Below are 8,605 nucleotides of genomic sequence, written 5' to 3' on the forward strand. Positions count from 1 at the left end.
CTATTCCATGGTAACTGAAGTGGAGCAGGACAGCCCTCCTAGAAGAACGAAGATGGTTACACACCCCCACAGGCACTCGCAGTAGCCTCGGCTGTAAGAACACCAGACARATCCCAATGCCAGCTAAAAACAGTGGGAGTCTTCCCAGTGACTTCAGTGGGCTTTGGCTAAGGCACCGTGGAAAGGAAATTGCTTAATTCCTGTGTATTTTTAAAAMGGATTCTAAAAAAAAACCCCAAATCATATAAAACGGAGCCGCGAGCCCGCAGGCACTGAGACACGAGTYGTCCCCAAACCCAGCGGGGCCACACATGTTCCTACAACTGCTCCTGGTGTGTGAACACCACAGAGCTGACAGAACMCACCGTTCATCCTCAGCTTTCCCACTCCAAAAGTCTCACTCTGAAATTCTCACCGTGATCTGCACCTTGCTTGGCAGAGCGATAGGAATTAACCATGTGAACTGAGAATACCAATTCATGCAGTCAATTCCTTCTTTCCATTAAAAAAAAAAGAAAAAAAAAAATCACTCCACACAATGGTTTGTGTTTCCTGAGGGGTTTATTTTGTAATTATTTAAGTTTAAGCATAAGTGATTTTTTTTTTTTTTAAGGATAAAAAATCTTTCCCTCTAAAAATTCTAACCAGATGTGAATTTCAGACTTCCAAATTTGGGAACGTTCAGATCAAGAGTTGCTGTTCTGGTCTTTTAGCCATAATCATCACTGTGAATGTTAAAGTTTTCAATTATTTCACCCTCAAGACATTAAGATGCTCAAGCTATATTTGGCCAAAATGAAGTGCAGGTCCCGAAAATGTCATTAGACATCTACAGGACTCAGGCCTAAATCACAGAACCTTAGATCACAGAAGTTCTGTACAATTCTGGTAATCTGGTTATGAAAGTTCAGCGAAATTTTTCATGCAAATCTCATGTATGGCAATTACCTGGRTGAGCTAAGAGTAAGTTTCAAAACTGGCACATGTGCCTCCCTCCCTTCGATTTGCATCACAAATTGTAGGTTTCTAAGGGGGAGAAGTATGTTCCTTCCTTTCTTTAGCTGGGCTCTGTTAGTCCAGTCCTGACCTTCTGAGATGTTGCAGAGATGAGCAATCCCTTTCTGAATGGCCAGTTCTGTCTGCCCTGTGCATCTCCCGAAACAAAAGAGAAAACAGAAAATATTCCTTGTATTGTGGCTCTAGCTTTCTACTAACCATTTAATAAATTTAATTCGACCTTTTATTAAATCATTTAACCATATAAAAAGTCATAATGCAGATGTTATTTGAATAAATCTTAACCCTTCTAGATAAGCAATTAGATGTTAACCCAATGCGTTCCGATTTGATAGGACCTTTACTGGCAGTGACCAATTTTTGTCCTCATTCTGTGTAGTTGCCCCTTTCACCCATCTTTAGACATCAATTCACCTCCTTCAATCCTTTACAGAATTTGCATYTCTGTGAAAACAAAGTTATCTGTATGTTCCAAACATCAAAGAGAGCATCAGTCTATTATTGTTACTGCCTCGTGCTTATGATCTGTGGAATAAGATGCCTGAGGATTGCTGAATGCTGTACAAGACAATAGAGGAGTATTTTTGGTTTTTTTGTGCAGGGATTACTGAGGCACAGACAAGAAGCATGAAGAGAGCTAAAGGAGTCACCCATAAAAAAATCCAGCTGTCTCCAGGATTGGACAAAAAAAAAATCTACTTCAGATTAACTCTTCAGACAATCTACAGTAGTCTCTAATTTTAGAAAGTAACATTTCTTAAATGTAGCAAGCATATCGCACATAAAATTATGATATATATCTATATAAAATCTATATTGCACTTAATGTAGCATATAATAATAACATAATACATTTTGATCCCTAATTGATGAGCTGGAATTTACGTCAGYGGCAATTAGTAATGGAAACTCCCATTGGTTCTAATCAGAGTGGATTAAGTCCTGATGCGAAGATTGCAACACTCAAAGAAATCCTGGATCTATAGATGGAAAGAAACAAAATATATAAAATCCWGGGATGTCATCCTGAAATTTGTTCTCTTATAAACAATCACATTGAGAAAATCYAACCCAGATGAAAGTTCTGGATCATATCCTTCCAAAATCAGAGGCAAAGGCGCCAGGACGATCAACATGCCCAGAGAGATACAGTGAACTGAGGCTGCTCTCACATGATATAGGAAGGGAACACAGCAGCAAATAGAGCTRTAACACTTTCCAGGCACTGTAATCCCACAACTCTGCAAACAGCTCCTGAGCAGAGAGCCTGGAAAAGGTAATTTTCTTGCTTTTGACAATTTGCTGCTCTTAAAAAAGCGAGRTTGGCGTCAAACCTTGGGGTTCATGGAAACAGCTTCCAGGCCTCACACAAGGCTTCCTGTTAGCACAACCATGAAACATTCTATGCCAGGAATAATTGCAAAGACTGAAAGTCTCTGAAGAAAGGCAAGCGGATGTGTTGGAACAGTCGCTGCTCCTTTGGTTTGGGGTTTGGTGCTGGTTTAGGTCGGTGTTTGTGTTTAAACACAGGTACTACACTGCTCAAAGGCTCCATGCATGACTAACAGGGGTCATGACACYGCTCTATCAAAGTGTTTGCTTGGTGACCCTGTGCTGTGTCCCTGTGACTATTCTGAGCTCACCTGGAGCTTCAGGAGATTCTTTTCAAGTCAACTGCATCCAAGAGCCACCTGTCAAACAAGCTTCTTTCCATCTCCTGCCACCCAACTGCCAACACTTCCTCACTGTTCAGATATCCATGCTCCACCTCCTGCATCCCTAATGATGGGACAGGTTCTACAGGGCAGATGTTGACACCAGCTGTGTCCTGGCTGACAGCCTGGGTGATTCCAGTGGGTTGGCATGAGTGGGCACAGCCCTGCAGTTTGGGCTCAGAGAGGAGGACTGTTTACCACGAGGAAATGATAAGGGAGCTGTTGCCATGCACATCATTAAGCATATGCTTAAATGTCTTGAACAAGTGCCCAAAGAACCAGGCTAAAGCAAAACAGGCTGCTGTTCCCATTTTAGGATTGCAGGTGCAAAATAACCCGTTCTCTTTTCACCCCACTCCTTTCTGTCTTAGTTTCCCCATTAGAAAAACAGAGGAAATAACTGATTTGCTTCGTTAAGCTTTTGGAAATAGCAGCTAAAACACAAAACAAAATGTTTCCTCGACCTTGCTCCACCAAGGTGCCAAGGTCTGGTTACCATTCACTAGAATCTTTCARGTAAGGAGTTGAACTGTTCTCAGGGAGGATGTTCTACAAGCTGGAGGATGTTYTACAAACTGGAGGAAGGACACGAGCACCACCGGAGCAGTAACACAGCACACATGTCACAGACCTGCCACAGAACAGCAGCCATCCCCTGCCAGGGGCACAGCACGTCACAAGGTGTGATCTGAGCTCTTCTTCACTCCTCCTCCACATTTTTACAAGGGCTGCACGTACACTGCACACACGTGCGGACTCAGCAGCGTTCACCAGCTCTGACTAACATTAGCACAGCTGTGTGAGCAGAATGCTCACTGTGACCCAACCATACCAGTAAAACTGCACTGCAAGAATTGGTTCAGCTGGTGGACAGCAGTGATTTTTACAGCAGCAGCACTTTGCTATGCAGCAACACTTATCCTCAGACCACTCTGTCAATACACTCTGCCTGCTATTCTTGGCCAYGTAAAGCACTGATATAGCTTCAAAAAGATTTCTCTTCCTTTCTCTGGCCTGTACTCCCACACTTTCAGGAAGCTCTTTGAGCCTCCAACCTCTCATTTTCTAATCTGCTATTCCTACACACACACACACACTCAGAGTCCTCAGCAACTGTGCTTCAAACCACAGGAGGCAAAAAATCCACAACCACCACAGAACCACGGGAGTCGGGAGTACACAAAAACACACAGCACCACTACTAGAGATGTAAGTGGTGAGCAAGACCCAGTTCCAAGAAACGCAGAGCAAGGTGCATTTGTTCTCACCACAAAGTGGCTGCAAGTGCAAGCAAAGTTCCTTCAGGGTCCCCAAGGGAAAGGAAACTCTTCCAGGAGCCCATCCTCTTGCCCTTTCTCAATGCATTTAAGAACCCACAGCTCTTCACAGGGATACCCCGAAGGCAAACAAGATGCTCAAAGGGAGCTCTCTCTCCCTCAGCATCTCCAACAACCTTTTTGTAAAGCTTCTAAGTGAAGCTTAAATCAGAACCTAACTTCCGAAGGAAACCTCATCTCACCAATAAAACATGCAGGAAAAATCTTTGGGAGTAATGGGAGAGGAAAGAAGCGACCAGTGAAGAGCTGGAGATCATTACTATTATTTACAGGACGGAAAACATCCTCCCACACACATACACACACACACACACCTTTCTTGTGTGCTGCACTGGTCCTGAGCAAAAATTGCACAACATTGCTTGAGCTGATCTAATTCAAGGATGGATACARCAAAAACAACTCTCAGAAACTTAAGTGAGCCCAGCAAGGGCAGCTCCAAAATCCTCAGTGCATCAGCTCAAATAACCTAAGAGGACTATAGGAACAGCTGCTGCAGCTTGGAAAACTGCCTGATCTCAGCCAAGGTGGCAAACATGGACTGTTTCAGCCTGGGAGAAAAAAAAAGGGAAGGGGATAATTCCTGGGAGCTGCTGTCAGGTCAGAGCTGCTGTCCCTTCACAGAGCTGAGAGCCCACTGGCTCTCAGAGAGGCAGGGAGGACAATGCACAGACATTCACCAGGGCTAATGTGGAAGATACATTTCTAAATCAAGGATTTCTAGTCTTACCTAACTTGATTTCACTACTTCCCCCTCCCTTTCCCGCCATAAAATTAAAATTTCATATATTAAGGACTTCTACCTACAGTGTCCCAAGAACTAGKGGCTATCTCTTCACAGGGAGGTGTCTTTCCTTTATGAAATAAAAAAAAAAAAAAATTCAGCATCTGACCTCTTCATCATCTGAGTCCATGCTGAACAGGTGCACACAGCATCTTCTCTGAAGTCCTACCTTTGGCACCTCAGGACCTTTTTGTACYGTGTGTTCAGCAAGGAAGAGCAGAATGAAGAGGAAATCACACCTCTGACATGGACAAAACCAAGACAGACAAATACTTTAAACAAACCTGAAAGGGACTGAATGATTGGAGATTTTTTCCAATCACAGTTCCCGCATGGAGATGATAATGAAATAATAGCAGTCAACCAAACTACTGAGGTAGATCCTGCACAAATTTCTTATTTTTCAGCAACATTCTGAATGTATTTTACAGGGGGTGGGGACGACACAAACCTTCCCTCAGTATGTGAGACTATTTAGGTTTTCCAACTTTGCAGGCAATGCAGAGGTTTGGGAGAAAAAGAAAATTAAAAAGTGCCACCAATTCCTATTTTTGTTGCTGCTTGCATCATCTGCTATTCAGAAATTATTAGAAGACATAGTAGCTGTCTGTATTTGGAGGGAAAGGTGTTCTTTCAGWCAACTTCCTCAAGCTGAGTCAGAAAAAAACCAAATGAAAAAAGTTCTGAAATGCTGAATCACTCTGCTTTGTATAAGAATACCTCAAAACGAAAACCAGTAGTAATTAAACAGACAAACAGACCTTGCTGTTAATAAATCCCTAGGAATCTACACACCTTCTAAGGATTTGTTTTCTTGAAACCAAAGGCATGCTTTTTTCCTCACGTTCAAGCTTTCAGAAAGTGAATAAAAATTACTGATGCTCCAAGTGTGACAACACCTGTCTGTTGACCTACCTTTTGTTATGACCAGCACCACTGACTAATGAGGAGTTTTCTTCATCAGTCATCCCTGGCTTAGTTATCACCATAGGCTCCAGCCAAATCCTCTTAAATTCAGGGAAGGATAGAGATCAGGTCCAGTAAAACACAACTGTCTTACAATCTCTGTGTCCTAAAGAATGATGTCATTTCTCCTTTAGCTGCAGAATTTTCTTTAGCTTTTCAAGTAACTTTAGAGGGAGAAGAATTTCCCAAATTGTCACCACAACATCATCTAAGCTGCTGTTATCAGCTGGAAGAAACAATTTCATTAAAATCTACACAAATCAAAAACCTTGGGGTAATACCAAACTGGTGACTTGTCAGTTCCACACTGAGCAGAGTTCAATACTGATTTTCATTAAATTTTAATATCATTATCCTAGCCACCATTCAGGCTTTTTTTTGTGCATCAACCAACACAGCAGCACAATGGTATCTACAGGACTTTTTCAGGTAAGAGTTCACAACAAAAGCTTTATTAGTGTAAAAAAAAAAAGGTGAACTATCCAAAATCATACCCCAGTGTTAGTAAACCTTGAGTCCTACTACCAGTAATTCTGCAGCATTAATCATCCAACAAGGGGTTAAGGCAAGATGTTATTAATTATCTGTATTAAAGGAGCACAAGCAGCTTCCACCACACATCTGACTTGGTTTTGCTAGGTGTTAACACTTTATGAAGTGGCAATCACATTAAACGACTTCAAGGTCACAGACAGTACAGTGACAGAGCAGGGACTGGACTAAAACTTCCTGTATCTCCACAGAGTCACCTTCACCTGAGCCTACCCTCCCTGTCCAGGATCATGAGGATGTGCACCAGGCTGGTGTATTTTATATGCATAAATGATACAAGAAATGTAAAACAAGATCTGTGAGCTGCTCTSATTTTTGAGAGAAGGGATGCCACAGATACCTTTCACACCAAAYTGGGCATTTACACCCAGTTCCCAGGAAAGCTGTGGTGAGCAGGACTCAAGGATTGAACATCTCACTGCCACGTTAGGTGCTTTGAGGACATAACTGAAACTCGGAAATACCCTTTAGATGAGGCATGTGGGACAAACTTCCTCCCCTGACCCARAGAGGCTTCATGCTTTGCTGCATGGTTAAACAAGCCCACGCTGTCTGTCAGCACCAGTGGTACAGAACAGCACAAATCTGCCATGAAAGCAGGGAGGTTTGGCTTTCAGTGTTCTATCTCAGAAAACTCAGTATGTGAGTGCCTCTTTTTATTACAGCAATGAAACCTAAACAGCACAGTCAAGGTGTGCTCAAATGCAGAACAAGCCACAATTTGATAGGGATGCTGCAGGTGACAACAGGAAGGCCTCACTGATACCACAAGGCTCATTCAGACCTCAAGCCAACAGCTCTACTCTTCACACTGCAACAGCAAACAGTGCTGCTTCAGAGTCTCGGTGTGTTTAAAAAAAAAAAAAATAAAAAAAAAAGAGATGGCATCTCAGCAAAAGAATCATCAGATTTTCCGGAACTCCTGACCATTTTCCTGTAATTAATCTATCCTAGCCTGAAGGGACAGTTCTTGTAAAGAAGGTAGGTGTGAATCCTTAAAAGCTTCAGTTCTGATGTCAGGTAACAYAGATCTGGCCAAAGGTTTATTCTGRGTTTCATCAATGCTTTAATCACAGATCTGTTGGCACCACCATCGAAAAAACCCCACCCTGCCCTCCCCATGTTCCCAGCTGCTCATTCCCATTGATTTTCACCCAGATCTGCTGCCTGGCATGCACACATCCACCCCAACACTTGTGCCAGCCCGCAGGAGAAGAAAGGGGAAGGGTGGAATGAGATCTGCCAGGGTGCTACCACTTACCCATCAAACTTCATGAGCAAAGTATCAACGGTGCCTTTGAAGAATGGTTAAAAACTTGCGGAGAAGTAACCAACCCAAAGGTGGGTATGAGCAAACAGTCCTTCAGACAAGGATGGTGTGACAGTGTTGTACAACCACACCATGTAATTCAGAACCTAGCAGGGTCAACCTGGAATGAAGAAAACCCAGTGCTAAAGTCACAATTTTCACTTGCCTCACCATATTTTGAGCAGGACTCTTGTTTCACAGCGTGCTCAAAAGATCCTCACCTCTTATGAGTAAGAGACAAAACAAGAGAAGGCGAGTCASTAGTTAAACAAACACCTCAGCACAAATGACTTGGGCCTGGAAAAATGCTTGGGTTTCAGGGTTTCTTAACAAGCCCACAGCCAGAATAATTAACAACCAACAGCAGTGAGACCTGAGATTGAGACATGGAGGGCAGGCAGKCAATGGACCTGGCCACACGAGCCTGCTMCGTGTGCACACTGCCATCACCACAYTGYTTTTTTATTTTGGGCAGATGCTGTGCAACCCAGCAGCAATGGGAAATCAGACAGGCTAAGATTATCCTTTCATCCAACACACAGATAAAAAAATCAAAGTTAATGTACTTTCCATTAGCAGTCTAAATCATCCCAAGTTTACAACTGTATTGCCATTTAAATTATCAAATCCTCATATTTTTTTTCCCCACTGGAAGGACAGGATAAGATAGAATACTACTGCTTTTTAAAACCAGGCTTATCATTTAGCTCCCATTCCAAAGGACTTGGAGAACAGATTTTGCAGTCTCCAAGAGCGGTGTTTTCCCAGTAGCCTCACCACCACCACTTTTAAGGACTGTGGCCTCAAACCTATGAAGGGTGAGGTAAAACTTGAGGTACAAAACTGAAGGAAAACTCAGCACGACTTGGAATGGTGAGAAAGGGGCAGGCTTAGGACACTAGAAAAGGCAGGGATGGGAAAATTG

General features: G+C 42.8%; 1 protein-coding gene across 1 annotated transcript in view; it reads right to left on the reverse strand.

The window, feature by feature from the left end:
* The window catches only part of ETV6 (ETS variant transcription factor 6), a 108,461-nt gene extending 100,763 nt beyond the window's left edge, over positions 1-7,698 (reverse strand). Inside the window, exon 1 of the mRNA XM_057373450.1 lies at positions 7,633-7,698. The gene's annotated coding sequence lies outside the window, so the exon portion shown is untranslated. The remainder of the gene's footprint in view (positions 1-7,632) is intronic.
* Positions 7,699-8,605: the final 907 nt, after the last annotated feature.

This window comes from Malurus melanocephalus, unplaced genomic scaffold, assembly GCF_030028575.1.
Source record: "Malurus melanocephalus ecotype Western Australia unplaced genomic scaffold, MMel_1.1 scaffold_197, whole genome shotgun sequence".
Taxonomy (NCBI): domain Eukaryota; kingdom Metazoa; phylum Chordata; class Aves; order Passeriformes; family Maluridae; genus Malurus; species Malurus melanocephalus.